At 41.7% G+C, this 22,795-nt stretch overlaps 2 long non-coding RNA genes across 4 annotated transcripts; both read left to right on the plus strand.

Annotated features, from left to right (window-relative positions):
* The first annotated feature begins 326 nt into the window (after positions 1 to 326).
* LOC139374386 (uncharacterized) lies at positions 327 to 1,909 on the plus strand. Of its 2 annotated transcripts, none has more exons than XR_011627674.1 (3): positions 327 to 539; positions 707 to 791; positions 1,723 to 1,909. It is a non-coding gene; the product is annotated as an uncharacterized lncRNA (long non-coding RNA). The 2 variants fall into 2 exon arrangements; XR_011627675.1 differs by having other exon boundaries at positions 710 to 791.
* A 12,902-nt stretch (positions 1,910 to 14,811) lies between these two features.
* LOC139374387 (uncharacterized) lies at positions 14,812 to 16,966 on the plus strand. Of its 2 annotated transcripts, none has more exons than XR_011627677.1 (3): positions 14,812 to 15,396; positions 15,566 to 15,647; positions 16,708 to 16,966. It is a non-coding gene; the product is annotated as an uncharacterized lncRNA (long non-coding RNA). The 2 variants fall into 2 exon arrangements; XR_011627676.1 differs by having other exon boundaries at positions 15,194 to 15,396; positions 15,563 to 15,647.
* The last annotated feature ends 5,829 nt before the right edge of the window (positions 16,967 to 22,795 follow it).

Here is a 22,795-nt window from a genome sequence, read left to right on the forward strand (position 1 = left end):
ACCAATATGTTCCTTTTTTTGTGGAAAGATTTAGAGACTGTATCCAGACCTGCCTTACTCTTACCAATATGTTCCTTTTTTGTGGAAAGATTTAGAGACTGTATCCAGACCTGCCTTACTGTTACCCACATGTTCCTTTTTTTGTGGAAAGATTTAGAGACTGCATCCAGACCTGCCTTACTGTTACCAATATGTTCCTTTTTTTGTGGAAAGATTTAGAGACTGTACCCAGACCTGTCTTACTGTTACCCATATGTTCCTTTTTTGAACAGGGAGTTATTCTACCATGAACTAAGATTATTTTTACGTATTTTTTTTTATTTTTTAAAGGATACTTCCTCTGACATTCTTAGAGCTGTCATTTTATTGTGAGGAACTGCAGTTCGATCGGAATAGTTGTTCTGTTTTTGTCCTCTGTTTTGTGAGTGACCCTCTCACTCAGTCAACTCGTCTCAGTGCACAAGTCTCCCCTTCTCCAGACACCGCGTATGAATCAGAATCCGTAGCTAGTTGTGACACGTGAGCCTCTGGATGAAAAGGTATGCAAGTCATTTGTTTTTTATGAGGGGGGGGTAAATTATATTAACATTTTAAGAATTCATAGAATCTGACTGGTGCCAATAGCATTCAGGTCAACACTTAAAGGAAGGTGAATTAGCTCTAATTGCTTGGTCTGATATCTTCATACATGTGTTTGTGTTTCCAGCAGAGTATCCCTAAAGCAGCGTGGTCGTATCAGCCCCCCATGTTGGACTAAACTCTACACAAGTGAAAACCCCAAATCCCTAAAGGTCTGTTAAATCCCTAAATATTATTTTTAAGAATCAACATTTTTTGTACAATTTTGCTGACAGGCAGACCAATTCTGAATTTGTTTTCTCCAGTAATTGGTCTTTTGGCCAATCAAATCAGCTTTGAAAACGTTATCCAATTATTATACTGTATGTGGAGTGGACATCACTGTGATTAACACTGGCATTAAACACTGTGATTAACACTGGCACTAAACACTGTGATTAACACTGGCACTAAACACTGTGATTAACACTGGCACTAAACACTGTGATTAACACTGGCACTAAACACTGTGATTAACACTGGCACTAAACACTGTGATTAACACTGGCACTAAACACTGTGATTAACACTGGCACTAAACACTGTGATTAACACTGGCACTAAATACTGTTATTAACACTGGCACTAAACACTGTGATTAACACTGGAACTAAACACTGTGATTAACACTGGAACTAAACACTGTGATTAACACTGGCACTAAACACTGTGATTAACACTGATTAACACTGTGATTAACACTGGAACTAAACACTGTGATTAACACTGGAACTAAACACTGTGATTAACACTGGCACTAAACACTGTGATTAACACTGTGATTAACACTGTGATTAACACTGGCACTAAACACTGTGATTAACACTGGCACTAATCACGCAGTGTAGCCTAGTGGTTAGTGTGTTAGACTAGTAACCGAAAGGTTGCAAGTTCAAATCCCCGAGTTGACAAGGTAAAAATCTGTCGTTCTGCCCCCTGAACAAGGCAGTTAACCCACTGTTCCTCGGTAGGCCGTCATTGAAAATAAGAATTTGTTCTTAAATGACTTGCCTAGTTAAATAAAGGTACAAATAAATATATATAAAATATTTAATCACCTCCGGAAAGTTGATTGCATTATTTCTCTCTTCATTTTATTCACAGATCCTCTATTTGCCAAACTAGAGGGACATGAAGTCTGACTCCTTCCTCAACATTTGGACCTGCCCTGAGGATGTTGGACACCACTGTTACACCTTCAGCCTTGTTGATTTCCTGTCAGACTGGTTGTTTTTCAACTCCATTCCACAGACGGACTGACCTGAACTTTTACCAGAACAGGAACACAATGTTCAACAGACTCTACTCAGACTGGTCGTCTTTGAACTCAAGAGGAACACAATGTTCATCAGACTCTACTCAGACTGGTCGTCTTTGAACTCAAGAGGAACACAATGTTCATCAGACTCTACTCAGACTGGTCGTCTTTGAACTCAAGAGGAACACAATGTTCAACAGACTCTACTCAGACTGGTCGTCTTTGAACTCAAGAGGAACACAATGTTCAACAGACTCTACTCAGACTGGTCGTCTTTGAACTCAAGAGGAACACAATGTTCATCAGACTCTCTCCTCACCAGTGGACTGACTACTGAGACTGGTTGTGAGGTCACAGGAAATAGAGTGATCTGTTAGGAGGGATGCAACATTGTAATCCTGATTTAGATGATGGTTATAAGGAGAGTTCAGGTCGTAACCAGTCCACTGAGATGAATGTAGATGTCGATACCCTGGCCAATATAAAAGGCTTTGGAGAGGGACCACGCTTTCAGGAGAAGGATAACTGACATTTACTCCTGAGGTGTCTGACTTGTTGCACCCTCGACAACCACTGTGATTATTATTATTTGACCCTGCTGGTCATTTATGAACATTTGAACATCTTGGCCATGTTCTGTTATAATCTCCACCCGGCACAGCCAGAAGAGGACTGGCCACCCCTCATAGCCTGGTTCCTCTCTATCCAGCACAGCCAGAAGAGGACTGGCCACCCCTCATAGCCTGGTTCCTCTCTACCCGGCACAGCCAGAAGAGGACTGGCCACCCCTCATAGCCTGGTTCCTCTCTACCCGGCACAGCCAGAAGAGGACTGGCCACCCCTCATAGCCTGGTTCCTCTCTACCCGGCACAGCCAGAAGAGGACTGGCCACCCCTCATAGCCTGGTTCCTCTCTACCCGGCACAGCCAGAAGAGGACTGGCCACCCCACATAGCCTGGTTCCTCTCTACCCGGCACAGCCAGAAGAGGACTGGCCACCCCTCATAGCCTGGTTCCTCTCTACCCGGCACAGCCAGAAGAGGACTGGCCACCCCTCATAGCCTGGTTCCTCTCTACCCGGCACAGCCAGAAGAGGACTGGCCACCCCACATAGCCTGGTTCCTCTCTAGGTTTCTTCCTAGGTTCTGGCCTTTCTAGGGAGTTTTTCCTAGCCACCGTGCTTCTACACCTACATTGCTTGCTGTTTGGGGTTTTAGGCTGGGTTTCTGTACAGGCTGGGTTTCTGAAAGAGATATGAGCTGATGTACGAAGGGCTATATAAATAAATTTGATTTGATAACAAGGCCTTGTCCAGAAACAACCCCCAGCCCTTACCTCCAAGGCACCAATGTAACATAACTTTACACCGTCCCCTCGCCCATACCCGGGGCGCGAACCAGGGACCCTCTGCACACATCAACAACAGTCACCCCTCGAAGCATCGTTACCCATCGCTCCACAAAAGCCGCGGCTGTATGTAAAAGAAATCCCTGATTGTATTAAATAATGTATGACATTCCCTTCATTAAAGTTTTTTTTTGTGCATCTTAAGAGTGGAAACCCTATGTGATTGGCTCTTTAAACATTTCATCTAGCCTATCAGTGGGTATGTTTTGTCACTCTGCTTTGTTACACCACGATCGTTTGAGTTTTATGTTAATTCTAGTCTGGCAACAGGTTCTCCGGTTTAAATCAAATGAGATCTCCTAGGGCCAGTTTCTCAGACGTAGATAAATCCTAAAAAAAATGATGTTCAATGGAGATTCCCCGTTGTGAAGTGTGTTTTACAGGCCTGCTACACTGGACAGTCATTAGTGCAGGGCATTGGAGGCTCTTGTTTATGATCAATGAAACCCAGCCATGGTGTGTGTAGGTCCCTCAGGGTTGGGCTGAATTTGAATTGAACCCAGCCATGGTGTGTGTAGGTCCCTCAGGGTTGGGCTGAATTTGAATTGAACCCAGCCATGGTGTGTGTAGGTCCCTCAGGGTTGGGCTGAATTTGAATTGAACCCAGCCATGGTGTGTGTAGGTCCCTCAGGGTTGGGCTGAATATGAATTGAACCCAGCCATGGTGTGTGTAGGTCCCTCAGGGTTGGGCTGAATTTGAATTGAAGTCAGTCAATTCAGGAAGTTATCACAAATTACTATATTAATTGGAGAAGAAAAATGCATTTTCAAAACTTAATAAACTGAAAAGTTGAAGCTATTTATTTAAAAGGTTTTTCAATTTAAGACTTGTTTTATTCAAATAATTTCCTGAATTGACTGCTTTTAATTTGAATTGAGGCCACACCTGGTGACCAGCGTGACATAACTGGTTCTATTTCCAAGGATTTGTTGCGCAGCTCATACCCAGGAACACTTGGCAGTGTGTTTTCTGCTAATGCCAACAAAAAAACGTTCAACTATATCTACATGACTCCTGCGGGAACATCTTTGCGGTTAACGAGCGCAAACCCAGTAATAACATTGTTCAGCAGTAACTTCAAAACACCGCTATCACTCGATCCTTGTTGGAAATGTTTTGAGGTGGGCCTCCAGAGTGTCGCAGCGGTCTCATGCCCCGTGTACATTTATTCCCAGGCTATGACACAACCGGGTGCCTGCGTGCTGAGCCGGTCGCCAGTTGAACGGTGTTTCCTCCGACACATTGGTGCGGCTGGCTTCCGGGTTAAGCGGGCGGGTGTTAAGGAGAGCGGTTAGATGGATCATGTTTCGGAGGACGCATGACTTCGCCTCTCCCGAGCCCGTTTGGAAGTTGCAGTGATGTGACAGAATCGAAAAAGGGGGTAAAATACAACAACAAAAATGATTTGGGGTGTAGGTTTTTCCGTCTAAGTGACTAGTCCAACAAATTGCTGCAATGGAACAATTCACACTCCAATGTACGACTTTAACATATCGTCTGTCCAGAAGACGGCAGCAGAGATCACTATTATATAAAGATAAAGAACCAACTGTCACCACCAGGTGGCGACACAACCATTATCTAATTCACTAATGCGACCCTCAGTTCAGACAAAATAAATTGGTCCAGACGTTGCTGGAATAATCAATCATTGACTGTCTTGTACCAACATCGTTTGCCCAAAAGATATCAATACATTGATGTGGGAGTGGGTCAATTAAATATATCTCAATTGTACATGAGAAATTCAGAGTTTCCGCACTTCTGATCTCCTCCAATGGGTTTCGAGAAGGACGCGAGAAGTCAATGAGCAATTGAGATTCTCCCACTGACCCACACCCAAGCTAATTCTTACTATCTTTTGGCCACACGATGGTGGTATAAGATTGTCAATGGTTTTCTCCAGCAACGTCTGAGCCATTTTATGTTGTCAGACCTGAGGGTTGCAAAATTCCCGCTACCTTTCCCAGAATTCCCAGAACTCCTGATTGGAAGATTTCCTTCTTACTCCCGATTTCAAATATACTTATGTAAATGGGATATTGCAAAGATTTCTAAAAATGTGTTTTTGCTCTGTCATTATGGGGTATTTTGTTTAGATTGATGATGGAAAAATACTATTGAATCCATTTTAGAATTAGGCTGTAAAGTAACAAAATCAAGGGGTCTGAATCCTTTCTGAAGCCACTGTAGATGTGTTCCTGACGCTCCTTGTTGATGTAAAATAAACATTCTAAAAGTTAGGAGATATCTAATAAATGGAAGATGGAATTAAAATGATGTCATTAAAAGTTAGGCTACAACGACCAAGTGCTACTTGATATTGTGAATGGAGTGATTGTTATCTGTAGGATTTGAAAGCGCATGCTCTGCAGCCTTAATTAACCTAGCTAGCTAACGTTATCTAGCTTAACTAGCTTCTCCTCGTTTGATGCCGTCAAAGGGGCCTGATAGAACCTTTCTCTCGCGCCCTTTATTATCTCCGGTTAATGAAGTAGCTTTAAAAAAAAGTTTGGTTTGTTCGGAACAGGTCTCCTATATTTTAAACATATCTGGTCCGCGTGGGAAAGCCCCAGGTCCGTTCGGAACAGGTCTCCTATATTTTAAACATATCTGGTCCGCGTGGGAAAGCCCCAGGTCCGTTCGGAACAGGTCTCCTATATTTTAAACATATCTGGTCCGCGTGGGAAAGCCCCAGGTCCGTTCGGAACAGGTGTCCTATATTTTAAACATATCTGTTCTGCGTGGGAAAGCCCCAAGTCCGTTCGGAACAGGTCGCCTATATTTTAAACATATCTGGTCCGCGTGGGAAAGCCCCAGGTCTGTTCGGAACAGGTCTCCTATATTTTAAACATATCTGGTCGCGTGGGAAAGCCCCAGGTCTGTTCGGAACAGGTCTCCTATATTTTAAACATATCTGGTCCGCGTGGGAAAGCCCCAGGTCCGTTTCGGGAACAGGTCTCCTATATTTTAAACATATCTGGTCCGCGTGGGAAAGCCCCAGGTCCGTTTTGGAACAGGTATCCTATATTTTAAACATATCTGGTCCGCGTGGGAAAGCCCCAGGTCCGTTCGGAACAGGTGTCCTATATTTTAAACATATCTGGTCCGCGTGGGAAAGCCCCAGGTCCGTTCGGAACAGGTCTCCTATATTTTAAACATATCTGGTCGCGTGGGAAAGCCCCAGGTCCGTTTCGTAACAGGTCCAACTTTTTAGACCCATGAAGACCCCTAGCGTGTGTGCGCGTGCACGACAAACATTTATGGGTCTAACCAGAGAATTGTATATACAATCCCTATTAATTTAGTATAATTTCTGTAGGACCTAGTAAAGATTGTTCATATAACTTTTATCATGCCTTTTTAATGTGGCATAAATACAACCAGTCATGATGTTTTCATCTGATTGGTCAACCACTTCAAAAGGTGCTCCCGTTGGCTTCCCGCACACGTTTGTCCAATCACAGAGTCATTCCATCATCCAAACAGTGCGCTGATGGAAAGAGACACCCGTTACGTAAAACCTGCAGGTGTTTGTCATTAAGTCCACTTGTCGTCTGAATTGATGCTGCCAGTCTGCTGTACACGCGCGTCTCAAACACTTATCTCCACCTTGGGGTGAATAAAAATGTAGTTCTCTAACCGCAGTTTAGAAGTGTATAGCGCCCGTTTTAAAGTGAATTCGCGCATTTTCCTGCAGCTGACATGCCGTAATGTTAAATAATGGTCTGAATTATTGTGACAGGTTCAAGTTTTACTGTGGTGATGATTTGTTTTTACCGGACAATACCGGATGACTTTCACTCTTGGCTATTCCACCCTAAATGTTGCTGCTTTGTGTGTTTTTTTGTCCAGAAAGTCACAACAGAACGTTCACAGTCAGAGAGGCTGTTGCTCCTCAGTGAGTTTGAAGCCGGTAAGTATATTATTAGTAATAATTACACATATTAGAGGCATAGTAGCCTACATACCTTCTTTATGTTGACATTTATTTCTGTTTACCAACCAGGGTTGGTGTCAATTCAGGAAATACACTGAAATTCAAATGTTCTTCAATGCTTTTCAGTTGGGAAAATGTGGAATTGGAATTTGGTTTACTTCCTGAATTGAAATAACAACTGATTTTAATGATTCAATAAGACATCTGAAGTGTTATGTGTTTGTGTTGAGTCAATTACACCATGTCAAGCTTACCTTAAATGTATCTATTATATATATATATACAGTGGGGCAAAAAAGTATTTAGTCAGCCACCAATTGTGCAAGTTCTCCCACTTAAAAAGTTGAGAGAGGCCTGTAATTTTCATCATAGGAACACTTCAACTATGACAGACAAAATGAGAAAAGAACAATCCAGAAAATCACATTGTAGGATTTTTAATACATTTTATTTGCAAATGATGGTGGAAAATAACACCATTTGTGGCTGACTAAATACTTATTTGCTCCACTTTCAGGTCTCTCCAACGATGTTCGATTGGGTTCAGGTCTACTACACCTGTTGTATTCAGCATTTCACTGTAAGGTCTACTACACCTGTTGTATTCAGCATTTCACTGTAAGGTCTACTACACCTGTTGTATTCAGCATTTCACTGTAAGGTCTACTACACCTGTTGTATTCAGCATTTCACTGTAAGGTCTACTACACCTGTTGTATTCAGCATTTCACTGTGAGGTGTACTACACCTGTTGTATTCAGCATTTCACTGTGAGGTGTACTACACCTGTTGTATTCAGCATTTCACTGTAAGGTCTACCTACACCTTTTGTATTCAGCATTTCACTGTGAGGTCTACCTACACCTGTTGTATTCAGCATTTCACTGTGAGGTCTACCTACACCTGTTGTATTCAGCATTTCACTGTGAGGTCTACCTACACCTGTTGTATTCAGCATTTCACTGTAAGGTCTACTACACCTGTTGTATTCAGCATTTCACTGTAAGGTCTACTACACCTGTTGTATTCAGCATTTCACTGTAAGGTCTACTACACCTGTTGTATTCAGCATTTCACTGTAAGGTCTACTACACCTGTTGTATTCAGCATTTCACTGTGAGGTGTACTACACCTGTTGTATTCAGCATTTCACTGTGAGGTGTACTACACCTGTTGTATTCAGCATTTCACTGTAAGGTCTACCTACACCTTTTGTATTCAGCATTTCACTGTGAGGTCTACCTACACCTGTTGTATTCAGCATTTCACTGTGAGGTCTACCTACACCTGTTGTATTCAGCATTTCACTGTGAGGTCTACCTACACCTGTTGTATTCAGCATTTCACTGTGAGGTCTACTACGCCTGTTGTATTCAGCATTTCACTGTGAGGTCTACTACACCTGTTGTATTCAGCATTTCACTGTGAGGTCTACTACACCTGTTGTATTTAGCATTTCACTGTTAGGTCTACTACACCTGTTGTATTCAGCATTTCACTGTTAGGTCTACTACACCTGTTGTATTCAGCATTTCACTGTCAGGTCTACTACACCTGTTGTATTCAGCATTTCACTGTCAGGTCTACTACACCTGTTGTATTCAGCATTTCACTGTTAGGTCTACTACACCTGTTGTATTCGACACATGCCATTTGATTTCCTGCCAGACTGGTCATCTTTGAACTCTATTCCATGACCTTTGTTGTGTCTTGTTTTTATTTATTCATTATTATAATTCAATAATTGTTTAAAAATAATTTGTTCTGTAAAGTGTGTTGAGACATGTTGAAATACACTTGACATAAAAAGTAGTGGCCATCAGGCTAATGCCCTGCGTGTCTGGTCGGTAACCGGCCTTGCTGCTATGTCAGGGGTCCCTAAACTTTTTCTGCAAATGACCCCAAATTGACACTAGAAAATGCAGGGGACCCTATTTGGAAAAATGTGAACCCCTTGTGAACCCCTTGGTAATGCAGGTAGCTTAGAGGTTAAGAGCGTTGGGCCAGTAACCGAATCCCCTAGGTAACACATCTGCCACGGTACATTTGAGCAAGGCACTTAATCCTAATTGTTCCTGTAAATCGCTCTGGATAAGAGTGTCTGCAGAGTGACTAAAATGTCAATGTCAACGCTGCTTGTTCATTTTATAATTCACTCAATTGTAGGTGCAGCAGCCTGTACCAGCACAAACAATGACGTGAACGTGCATTCTAATAGTGTAAAAAGCCCTTACTTGAAACTAAAAGGTTGTATTCTATACCCATTTGGAGAGAAACAAGTACTTCAATTTGTTTGATATAAATTTGAATAAATATAAATATCAACTTCTGTCCATTGCTGTACTCCTTTCTAGCCAAGAGCGAATCGCATGGCGAAAGAATAAGGAATATGACATCACTTCCGCCTGTACTTCCTGGAGCCACAACCCTCAGACGTCGACTTCAAAACGCTTCCGTAAAATATTCCACTCCGGTGCGTACTGCTCCGTTTTCAGTGTACTAGCTAGTATACGACGTTTTTGGAAATATTGTTCAACATTTATCTAAATAGAATGAAGGCCAAGGGATTTGCAGTTACCCATCACCTGTAAAGGTAAAGCGTTAGTTAGCAGGTTACGGACAACTAACCTAGTTCTTTTACTCGCCATTTCGATAAGAGCTACGACCCGAAATTATTTTAATAGCAGGTTAGGAGGGCAGTTTTGCCATCCCTAATTATTTTTCATAACCTTAACCAAATTGTCCTAACCTGCTACATTGATTCTCATAACCCGTTGCGTAATACTTTGTACTAATCTGCTACGAAAAAGTAACTTCCGGTCGTAACAGTATCGAAGTGGCGCGAAGAGTGTTTCTCATGGTTAGATAGCTACATCTCCAAATACGATGTAGGCATTTGGCTAGGTAATTTATATAGTGGAAATTACATTATCTGTCTAGTTCATGTGGAGAGGAATGTCATCAGGGTGTTTTTGATTACTTTGTCTTTTGTAGAGACATTGGTGCAAAATGGATGTTGACGTTAAACTAGAGGAAGATGAGAGGGAGATATCCCATACAGGAATTTGGTCTGATTCGATTAATGCCTGGATAGATTACCCAAATTCAACATTGTCAGAAAACACAGAAACAGGTTACCATGTGGGTTTACGGAAAGAGCATTCACATGTACCTCCCATCAGTCCCCAAACAACAAGCCACGGGCAGATTTTACGTATTTTTCCTGAAATGACCGGAGCAAGTGATGGGGAGAACAGGGCTGTCAAACTGGTTTATTTCTGTAAAGATCAAGATACCTACGGCACATCTGAAGGGAATTCAATCAAAGAGCAGTCATGGCATTTAGCACCGTCCAGTGATATTCTGACAGGACATGCATCCACTTTCAGTGGTTATTTTGAAGCTCAAATCAACCCAACTTCACAGGTTTCTAGCCAAACACAGACCAATAATAAATTGCCCTCTGACAATGTTAATATCCCAAGCCCTAGTACTGCCATTCATTCTGTGCTAACCTCACCTGCTACAGAAAGCGACTGTCATTTAGCTGTATCTACTAGACCTATTCTTCCAGAATATTGTGAGCCATTGAACTTTCCCTCTGATGAAGAGGAAGACTACAATGCCAATTTAAGTCCAAGACAACAATGCCGGAAAACGTTAGAGGATAAATGGATACGTCAGTGTCGTGGCAGTTACTCAAGACCCAACCTAAGAAAGTTTGGGAGATATTGGAAAGATCCATACGTCAAGTGCAAGGAGATCGGTGTAGATTTCAATGTTGGATCTGGAGCGAAACAGAAACTGAATTTGCATTTACTGACAGTTGGTGTAATGCTTGAGGTGTCAGAATATGCTAGAAACATTAATAGATCTCGCCCTCATGTTATCTTTGATATTCTAGATTACAACTTTGTTCTTGGTGTACAAAATGAACAACAATATGACTTTTCTAACAGGGTAGAAAATAAATTAAAAGAAATGCTGAAGATTCGTTCTAAGAGAACACCTGAGTGGTTAACAGAAGTCTTTGACCTTCCTGATCCAAAGACAGTTACAGTTTTGGAATACTCCCTTAAATGGGCACAGTTGTATTTGCAAAACAGCTTGTCAAATCCTACACCTTTTGACGTTTGCATAAAGGAGGAGCCTGTTGTGGGCCTGATCTCTCCTCTGCATGTGACGACTGAGAGCTTCTCCACTGAGACAGATGTGACACGGTGTGCTGATGAGACGGCAATCCTTGGCCCTGAAAATGGACGTAATGATACCTGCACAAGGCCTTATATGGGCATCGTCCGTCCTCAACATGTCCAGGCGGAAACCTTCCCAACTCAGACAGATATAACAATGGATCAATCCTTCATGATGCCCACTGTAGAAGAAGCATTGAGGGAACTCTACCCAATCTGCAAGGGAAAAGGACTTGACCTTGTTGTGAAATCAAAATATGGGAAAAATAAGAAACTTGACTTGCATCTATTGACCAGAGATGTAATGTTTGAATTGGCTGATTTTGCCTCACAAGTGTGTGGAAATTGGAAGCAGGTTGTGTGTGAGGTTCTCGAGCATAATTTTGATTTGGATTTAAAAAGTGGGAAAACTGAGCTGGCCGAAGATATTATGGGAAGGTTAAAAGCAGTTTTACAGCGCAAGACGGGTAAACACGGTATATGGAGATTGGAACTTGAAAATGAAGCTTTCTTAAAGAAGTCACGTAAACGAAAGAACCCTGCGGAGATGTCCACTAACCAGAAGGTCACTACAGCATCACTTGAGCCAAAATACCAAATGAATGAAGTATCAAAAAGGAGGAGATTGAATTTAATGAGCAAGAAGAAAGACATGGACATGTTAGTAACCAAGGAGACCGAGGGAGGCCATTTCTCTGAAGTAGTACAAATAGAACCTCGTCTTGTCAAAATAGAGAGAATCTCTGATGAGACTGACCTGGCACTTTGTACTGACGAAACAAAGCAAATTGTCGTTACCAACTTGGACCAATCAAATGTGACGTCTCACACCAAAAATATGGTGAAAGCCAAAGCGTGCTACCCACTCTGTGAGGAAATAGGTCTGGACCTTGATGTCACATCCAAACCATCTAAAAAGAAACTGGAATTGAATTTACTGACAAACGGTGTAATATTTGAGGTGCATAAATATGCAGGGATAAAATCCAATCGTCAAAAAAAAAAAAGTGGGTACATTCTCGTTGATATTCTAAAATACAATTTTGATCTTAGTTTGCAAAATCAGAGACGTAATCTATTTCCACTGCATATTTGCTGTAAAGTGAAACGAATGGTTCAGAAACACAAATCTGAGCTCATGAGAAAAAGAGAAATCTCAAAAGAGGTGTTCATAATACCAAGTGTGATTAAAAGCCAAGCAAAAACAAATGTGCTTTCAGATAAAAATATGGAACAAAACGCAAGGCTGGTTTATCCTCATCATGGTAAAGACACTATCTCTGTGGAGACAGCTGAAACAGTCTCCACTGATGAAGCAGAGATGCTTGACCGGGATAATGGACCTGCTGAGATCTGCATAAAGGAGGAGGAGGAGTCAGATCTTCACTCTGAGGTCAAACTGGTTTATTTCTGCAAAGACCAAGATACCGTCAGAACATCTGAAGAGCATTTGATCGAAGATGGATCATGGCATGAATCAACACCCAGTAATATCCTGCCTGGAAATGTGTTCAGCCTTCCACAGGCACCACTACCAGCTGCAGAAAGTGGTCCTTTCGGAAGTAAAACCGAGCCAACTTCACAGATATAACCAGACGGTCCAATGCAGAATCACTCGAGACAAAATACCATAGACTTGACAGAAGTAACCAGGGGAAAAAAGGGATTTAATGAGGATAAATACATGTTTATAGCCAAGAAGGAAAAGAAAGTTGTCAGACAAGTAGAACCTCATTGAGATGAGATGGATCTGCCAGGGAAAACTTTACTTTACTTTACTTCCTGACTGAGATCTCAGGGGGGGAAGATACAAGATGGGAGCAAAAGTCTGATCTGCTCGCTGTGAAACGCCAGTTTCTCATTTGCCTGAAAAAAAAAATGAGAAAAAGATTGATATTGTTATATGTGATGAAGTGCAGCACGAGGTGGATTCTTACCGAAGTTTCAAAATGCTTTGTAGTCGAGACTGGTTCTGAGAAGAAATGCTAACAAATCCTTGCTGGATACAGATCAGGTTGCTATTGAAAATCTGCAAAAGGCTAAGTCATAAAGTCCCTCAGTTCAAGAAGACGACTCGTACCTGGGAATGGCTCTGGACTAATTACAAAAAAACTGTTTAAAATCACTGCAGAAAGCAGAGACAACAAGAGTTTTGCCAAAACTAAGAACACTTGTTGATCACTTGTGTGGTAGAGAGAAACACCCAGAATCAGTCTGGACAGGATGGAGTTTTAGTCTGGACAGGATGGAGTTTTAGTCTGGACAGGATGGAGTTTCAGTCTGGACAGGATGGAGTTTCAGTCTGGACAGGATGGAGTTTCAGTCTGGACAGGATGGAGTTTCAGTCTGGACAGGATGGAGCTTCAGTCTGGACAGGATGGAGTTTCAGTCTGGACAGGATGGAGCTTCAGTCTGGACAGGATGGAGTTTTAGTCTGGACAGGATGGAGCCTAACTGTGGAAAAACAGAAACTGACTGATACACACATTACAATGACAAATCAATGACCAGATTGGCAACCAGCTCCAGCTACTCAGCATCACTCTGACTATTTGTGCTGGTTGGCTTCTGTCTCAGCTGAAGGGAGGACATTGTGTTTTAAAGTCTTTTCTTTCTGTCCTGAAGTAGGCCTACCTGCTTAATACACACAGACTTTCATATAGGTAAAGCAAAGTCATGCTATGACTTAACTCTACCTTCATATATTGGGCTGCCTTTATCACAATAGTTTCACAGTTTAAAAACGTGTGTTTTCAAATGACTGTATGCTACATTGATCTTTGGATCACACTTGGAATGTGAAAGGTTTCCTAGTGTTAGTTTTAGGTCTCCCTGAAGTCCGTAGACTTCCACTCTATTAGTCACCCTAGAACACAGTCAACGAGCCGAACGGAGATGTGTATTCATTAGGTATATACAGTAGCTAAATGTTTAATGGGGGGCTACGTGAGCGTTTCTTGGACCAATTCAGAAATTGGTACACAAGGAGGAGTAGCACTAGTCTTTTTAGGATTAAGTGAAAATAGGGAGACAATGTCTTTGTATTAAGGGTTTAGTCTTTGAATGGTGGATTTGTGCAGATTCCCTTGGCCTTCCTTCCTGTTTAACTCTTGATGTCTGGTCTTGCTGTAGAGACTGAACACAGCAGGATTATTGCTAGACTTTTTTTTGTTTTCTTAACTATTTTACGACGTATTCATTGACGAAACGAACTCCACTACAAATACAAGCCTCTATAGAAGAACCTCTGATCCTTTTTTTGTTAGAAATAAAAAGACAAAGATGTTTTATTTTCTAAGAGTATGTAGTAGTAGCATTAGTGAAATAACCTACTATGATGGATCATATTTTTAATTTTTTATCAGTGGGCTATTTTGTTTTTTTTGTTCCTTTTTTGTGGAAAGATTTAGAGACTGTATCCAGACCTGCCTTACTGTTACCAATATGTTCCTTTTTTTGTGGAAAGATTTAGAGACTGTATCCAGACCTGCCTTACTCTTACCAATATGTTCCTTTTTTTGTGGAAAGATTTAGAGACTGTATCCAGACCTGCCTTACTCTTACCAATATGTTCCTTTTTTTGTGGAAAGATTTAGAGACTGTATCCACACCTGTCTTACTATTACCAATATGTTCATTTTTTTGTGGAAAGATTTAGAGACTGTATCCAGACCTGCCTTACTGTTACCAATATGTTCATTTTTTGAACAGGGAGTTATTCTACCGTAAACTAAGATTATTTTTATGTATTTTTTCGTTTATTTTTTAAAGGATACTTCCTCTGACATTCTTAGAGCTGTCATTTTATTGTGAGGAACTGCAGTTCGATCGGAATAGTTGTTCTGTTTTTGTCCTCTGTTTTGTGAGTGACCCTCTCACTCAGTCAACTCGTCTCAGTGCACAAGTCTCCCCTTCTCCAGACACCGCGTATGAATCAGAATCCGTAGCTAGTTGTGACACGTGAGCCTCTGGATGAAAAGGTATGCAAGTCATTTGTTTTTTATGAGGGGGGGGGGTAAATTATATTAACATTTTAAGAATTCATAGAATCTGACTGGTGCCAATAGCATTCAGGTCAACACTTAAAGGAAGGTGAATTAGCTGTAATTGCTTGGTCTGATATCACACATGTGTTTGTGTTTCCAGCAGAGTATCCCTAAAGCAGCGTGGTCGTATCAGCCCCCCATGTTGGACTAAACTCTACACAAGTGAAAACCCCAAATCCCTAAAGGTCTGTTAAATCCCTAAATATTATTTTTAAGAATCAAAATTTTTTGTACAATTTTGCTGACAGGCAGACCAATTCTGAATTTGTTTTCTCCAGTAATTGGTCTTTTGACCAATCAAATCAGCTTTGAAAAAGATCTGATGTGATTGGTCAAAATGTAAATTAATGGAACATTTATCAGAATTGGGCTGCCTTCCTCAACGTAAACATTGTGGCTTAGAAGAATAGCTTATTGGGGATGTCAACGTTATCCAATTATTATACTGTATGTGGAGTGGACATCACTGTGATTAACACTGGCATTAAACACTGTGATTAACACTGGCACTAAACACTGTGATTAACACTGGCACTAAACACTGTGATTAACACTGGCACTAAACACTGGCACTAAACACTGTGATTAACACTGGCATTAAACACTGTGATTAACACTGGCACTAAACACTGTGATTAACACTGGCACTAAACACTGTGATTAACACTGGCACTAAACACTGTGATTAACACTGGCACTAAACACTGTGATTAACACTGGCACTAAACACTGTGATTAACACTGGCACTAAACACTGTGATTAACACTGGAACTAAACACTGTGATTAACACTGGAACTAAACACTGTGATTAACACTGGCACTAAATACTGTGATTAACACTGGCACTAAACACTGTGATTAACACTGGAACTAAACACTGTGATTAACACTGGAACTAAACACTGTGATTAACACTGGCACTAAACACTGTGATTAACACTGGCACTAAACACTGTGATTAACACTGGAATTAATCACGCAGTGTAGCCTAGTGGTTAGTGTGTTAGACTAGTAACCGAAAGGTTGCAAGTTCAAATCCCCGAGTTGACAAGGTAAAAATCTGTCGTTCTGCCCCCTGAACAAGGCAGTTAACCCACTGTTCCCCGGTAGGCCGTCATTGAAAATAAGAATTTGTTCTTAAATGACTTGCCTAGTTAAATAAAGGTACAAATAAATATATATATAATATTTAATCACCTCCAGAAAGTTGATTGCATTATTTCTCTCTTCATTTTATTCACAGATCCTCTATTTGCCAAACTAGAGGGACATGAAGTCTGACTCCTTCCTCAACATGGGGACCTGCCCTGAGGATGTTGGACACCACTGTTACACCTTCAGCCTTGTTGATTTCCTGTCAGACTGGTTGTTTTTCAACTCCATTCCACAGACGGACTGACCTGAACTTTTACCAGAACAGGAATACAATGTTCAACAGACTCTCTCCTCACCAGTGGGACTGACTACTGAGACTGGTCGTCTTTGAACTCAAGAGGAACACAATGTTCATCAGACTCTACTCAGACTGGTCGTCTTTGAACTCAAGAGGAACACAATGTTCATCAGACTCTACTCAGACTGGTCGTCTTTGAACTCAAGAGGAACACAATGTTCATCAGACTCTACTCAGACTGGTCGTCTTTGAACTCAAGAGGAACACAATGTTCATCAGACTCTACTCAGACTGGTCGTCTTTGAACTCAAGAGGAACACAATGTTCAACAGACTCTACTCAGACTGGTCGTCTTTTATCTCAAGAGGAACACAATGTTCAACAGACTCTCTCCTCACCAGTGGACTGACTACTGAGACTGGTTGTGAGGTCACAGGAAATAGAGTGATCTGTTAGGAGGGATGCAACATTGTAATCCTGATTTAGATGATGGTTATAAGGAGAGTTCAGGTCGTAACCAGTCCACTGAGATGAATGTAGATGTCGACACCCTGGCCAATATAAAAGGCTTTGGAGAGGGACCACGCTTTCAGGAGAAGGATAACTGACATTTACTCCTGAGGTGTCTGACTTGTTGCACCCTCGACAACCACTGTGATTATTATTATTTGACCCTGCTGGTCATTTATGAACATTTGAACATCTTGGCCATGTTCTGTTATAATCTCCACCCGGCACAGCCAGAAGAGGACTGGCCACCCCACATAGCCTGGTTCCTCTCTACCCGGCACAGCCAGAAGAGGACTGGCCACCCCTCATAGCCTGGTTCCTCTCTATCCAGCACAGCCAGAAGAGGACTGGCCACCCCTCATAGCCTGGTTCCTCTCTACCCGGCACAGCCAGAAGAGGACTGGCCACCCCTCATAGCCTGGTTCCTCTCTACCTGCACAGCCAGAAGAGGACTGGCCACCCCTCATAGCCTGGTTCCTCTCTAGGTTTCTTCCTAGGTTCTGGCCTTTCTAGGGAGTTTTTCCTAGCCACCGTGCTTCTACACCTGCATTGTTTGCTGTTTGGGGGTTTTAGTCTGGGTTTCTGTACAGCACTTTGAGAGATATCCGCTGATGTAAATAGGGCTTTATAAATACATTTGATTTGATAGCAAGGCCTTGTCCAGAAACAACCCCCAGCTCAAACCTCCAAGGCAGGAGGTAAGGGCTTCATTAAATGTCCTGTACACATCACGTTTTGAAAATACAATTGTCATTAAAAAATAAAATCTGCATTTACACTGTTTGGTATTTTTGTGGTGGAGTTTTTTTTGTGCATCTTAAGAGTGGAAACCCTATGTGATTGGCTCTTTAAACATTTCATCTAGCCTATCAGTGGGTATGTTTTGTCACTCTGCTTTGTTACATCACGATCGTTTGAGTTTTATGTTAATTCTAGTCTGGCAACAGGTTCTCCGGTTTAAATCAAATGAGATCTCATAGGGCCAGTTTCTCAGACGTAGATAAATCCTAAAAAAATGATGTTCAATGGAGATTCCCCGTTGTGAAGTGAGTTTTACAGGCCTGCTACACTGGACAGTCATTAGTGCAGGGCATTAGAGGCTCTTGTTTATGATCAATGAAACCCAGCCATGGTGTGTGTAGGTCCCTCAGGGTTGGGCTGAATATGAATTGAACCCAGCCATGGTGTGTGTGGGTCCCTCAGGGTTGGGCTGAATATGAATTGAACCCAGCCATGGTGTGTGTAGGTCCCTCAGGGTTGGGCTGAATTTGAATTGAACCCAGCCATGGTGTGTGTAGGTCCCTCAGGGTTGGGCTGAATTTGAATTGAACCCAGCCATGGTGTGTGAAGTCAGTCAATTCAGGAAGTTATCACAAATTACTATATTAATTGGAGAAAAGGCATTTTCAAAAAAAATGAATTTTCAAAACTTAATAAACTGAAAAGTTGAAGCTATTTATTTATTTAAAAGGTTTTTCAATTTAAGACTTGTTTTATTCAAATAATTTCCTGAATTGACTGCTTTTAATTTGAATTGAGGCCAAACCTGGTGACCAGCGTGACATAACTGGTTCTATTTCCAAGGATTCGTTGCGCAGCTCATACCCAGGAACACTTGGCAGTGTGTTTTCTGCTAATGCCAACAAAAAAACGTTAAACTATATTTACATGACTCCTGCGGGAACATCTTTGCGGTTAACGAGCGCAAACCCAGTAATAACGTCGTTCAGCAGTAACTTCAAAACACCGCTATCACTCGATCCTTGTTGGAAATGTTTTGAGGTGGGCCTCTAGAGTGTCGCAGCGGTCTCATGCCCCGTGTACATTTATTCCCAGGCTGTGCCACAACCGGCCGTGGCCGGGAGTCCCATAGGACGGCGCACAATTGGCCCAGCGTCGTCCGGGTTTGGTCGGTGGGGCTTTAATTGGCTCATCGCGCTTGTGGCAGGCCGGGTGCCAGTTGAACGGTGTTTCCTCCGACACATTGGTGCGGCTGGCTTCCGGGTTAAGCGGGCGGGTGTTAAGGAGAGCGGTTAGATGGGTCATGTTTTGGAGGATGCATGACTTCGCCTCTCCCGAGCCCGTTTGGAAGTTGCAGTGATGTGACAGAATCGAAAAAGGGGGTAAAATACAACAACAAAAATGATTTGGGGTGTAGTTTTTTCCGTCTAAGTGACTAGTCTAAGTTACTAGTCCAACAAATTGCTGCAATGGAACAATTCACACTCCAATGTACGACTTTAACATATCGTCTGTCCAGAAGACGGCAGCAGAGATCACTATTATATAAAGATAAAGAACCAACTGTCACCACCAGGTGGCGACACAACCATTATCTAATTCACTAATGCGACCCTCAGTTCAGACAAAATAAATTGGTTAATCATTGACTGTCTTGTACCAACATCGTTTGCCCAAAAGATATCAATACATTCACGTGGGAGTTGGTCAATTAAATATATCTCAATTGTACATGAGAAATTCAGAGTTTCCGCACTTCTGATCTCCTCCAATGGGTTTCGAGAAGGACGTGAGACGTCAATGAGCAATTGAGATTCTCCCACTGACCCACACCCAAGCTAATTCATACTATCTTTTGGCCACACGATGGTGGTATAAGGTTGTCAATGGTTTTCTCCAGCAACGTCTGAGCCATTTTATGTTGTCTGAACTGAGGGTTGCAAAATTCCCGCTACCTTTCCCAGAATTCCCAGAACTCCTGATTGGAAGATTTCCTTCTTACTCCCGATTTCAAATATACATATGTAAATGTGATATTGCAAAGATTTCTAAAAATGTGTTTTTGCTCTGTCATTATGGGGTATTTTGTTTAGATTGATGATGGAAAAATACTATTGAATCTATTTTAGAATTAGGCTGTAAGGTAACAAAATCAAGGGGTTTGAATCCTTTCTGAAGCCACTGTAGATGTGTTCCTGACGCTCCTTGTTGATGTAAAATAAACATACTAAAAGTTAGGAGATATCTAATCAATGGAAGATGGAATTAAAATTATGTCATTAAAAGTTAGTCTACAACGACCAAGTGCTACTTGATATTCTGAATGGAGTGATTGTTATCTGTAGGATTTGAAAGCGCATGCTCTGCAGCCTTAATTAGCCTAATTAGCTAACGTTATCTAGCTTAACTAGCTTCTCCTCGTTTGATGCCGTCAAAGGGGCCTGCTAGAACCTCTCTCTCGCGCCCTTTATTATCTCCGGTTAATGAAGTAGCTTTAAAAAAAAGTTGTCCTCAGGTCCGTTCGGAACAGGTCTCCTATATTTTAAACATATCTGTTCGGCGTGGGAAAGCCCCAGGTCCGTTCGGAACAGGTCTCCTATATTTTAAACATATCTGTTCCGCGTGGGAAAGCCCCAGGTCCGTTCGGAACAGGTCTCCTATATTTTAAACATATCTGGTCCGCGTAGGAAAGCCCCAGGTCCGTTCGGAACAGGTCTCCTATATTTTAAACATATCTGGTCCGCGTGGGAAAGCCCCAGGTCCGTTTCGTAACAGGTCTCCTATATTTTAAACATATCTGGTCCGCGTGGGAAAGCCCCAGGTCCGTTCGGAACAGGTCTCCTATATTTGAAACATATCTGTTCCGCGTGGGAAAGCCCCAGGTCCGTTCGGAACAGGTCTCCTATATTTTAAACATATCTGGTCCGCGTGGGAAAGCCCCAGGTCCGTTCGGAACAGGTCTCCTATATTTTAAACATATCTGGTCCGCGTGGGAAAGCCCCAGGTCCGTTTCGGAACAGGTCCAACTTTTTAGACCCATGAAGACCCCTAGCGTGTGTGCGCGTGCACGACAAACATTTATGTGTCTAACCAGAGAATTGTATACAAAATCCCTATTAATTTAGTATAATTTCTGTAGGACCTAGTAAAGATTGTTCATGTAACTTTTATCATGCCTTTTTAATGTGGCATAAATACAACCAGTCATGATGTTTTCATCTGATTGGTCAACCACTTCCAAAGGTGCTCCCGTTGGCTTCCCGCACACGTTTGTCCAATCACAGAGTCATTCCATCATCCAAACAGTGCGCTGATGGAAAGAGACACCCGTTACGTAAAACCTACAGGTGTTTGTCATTAAGTCCACTTGTCGTCTGAATTGATGCTGCCAGTCTGCTGTACACGCGCGTCTCAAACACTTATCTCCACCTTGGGGTGAATAAAAATGTAGTTTTCTAACCGCAGTTTAGAAGTGTATAGCGCCCGTTTTAAAGTAAATTCGCTCATTTTCCTGCAGCTGACATGCCGTAATGTTAAATAATGGTCTGAATTATTGTGACAGGTTCAAGTTTTACTGTGGTGATGATTTGTTTTTACCGGACAATACCGGATGACTTTCACTCTTGGCTATTCCACCCTAAATGTTGCTGCTTTGTGTGTTTTTTTGTCCAGAAAGTCACAGCAGAACGTTCACAGTCAGAGAGGCTGTTGCTCCTCAGTGAGTTTGAAGCCCGTTAGTATATTATTAGTATTAATTACACATATTAGAGGCATAGTAGCCTACATACCTTCTTTATGTTGACATTTATTTCTGTTTACCAACCAGGGTTGGTGTCAATTCAGGAAATACACTGAAATTCAAATGTTCTTCAATGCTTTTCAGTTGGGAAAATGTGGAATTGGAATTTGGTTTATTTCCTGAATTGAAATAACAACTGATTTTAATGATTCAATAAGACATCTGAAGTGTTATGCGTTTGTGTTGAGTCAATTACTTTCGCAATGACGAAGAACAAACGTTTGAAATAAACTTTCATACTGCAAAAAAAAACAGAGAAATTACATGAATATCAGTGGACAATTTGTACAAAACAAACGTAGATGATGGAACATTTTGCTTACGTGATGAACCACTAAGGGGATATAAATATTCCCCATCTAGCCAGGGCTCTCCAACAGATAGATAGATCCCAGTAGCTCGCTGCCCACCTATGAGTAGCTCGCCAAACAGTTCTGAAAGTACATTAGATTTTTACTTGTTCCACTGCAAACTGTCAATAACAAGTTTAAGACTCTGCGAGCTCCCAGCTATTATCTAATCAACATTATCCCACCCCTGGTTAGCCACTATTGGCTTAAAAAGTTAACACAATATTTGCTAATTAATTTCCAGCAATATTGCCCCTATCTATCACTCTGTGTGTGGCCAGTTGATGTGATAACCGTCTTGTGGGTTGACAGAAATAATTTCACCAACACGTTCTCAATTAAATGTTAACTGCAAAGTAGAATTTCTGGCAGAAGTACAATGCATTCGGAAATCCCCCCCATCAATCTACACACAATACCCCACAATGACAAGGCAAAAACAGGTTTTTAGAAATAATAATAAATCAACTTAAATATGACATTTACATAAGTATTCAGACCCTTTACTCAGTACTATGTTGAAGCACCTTTGGCAGCG

Source organism: Oncorhynchus clarkii, chromosome 19, assembly GCF_045791955.1.
Source record: "Oncorhynchus clarkii lewisi isolate Uvic-CL-2024 chromosome 19, UVic_Ocla_1.0, whole genome shotgun sequence".
NCBI lineage: Eukaryota > Metazoa > Chordata > Actinopteri > Salmoniformes > Salmonidae > Oncorhynchus > Oncorhynchus clarkii.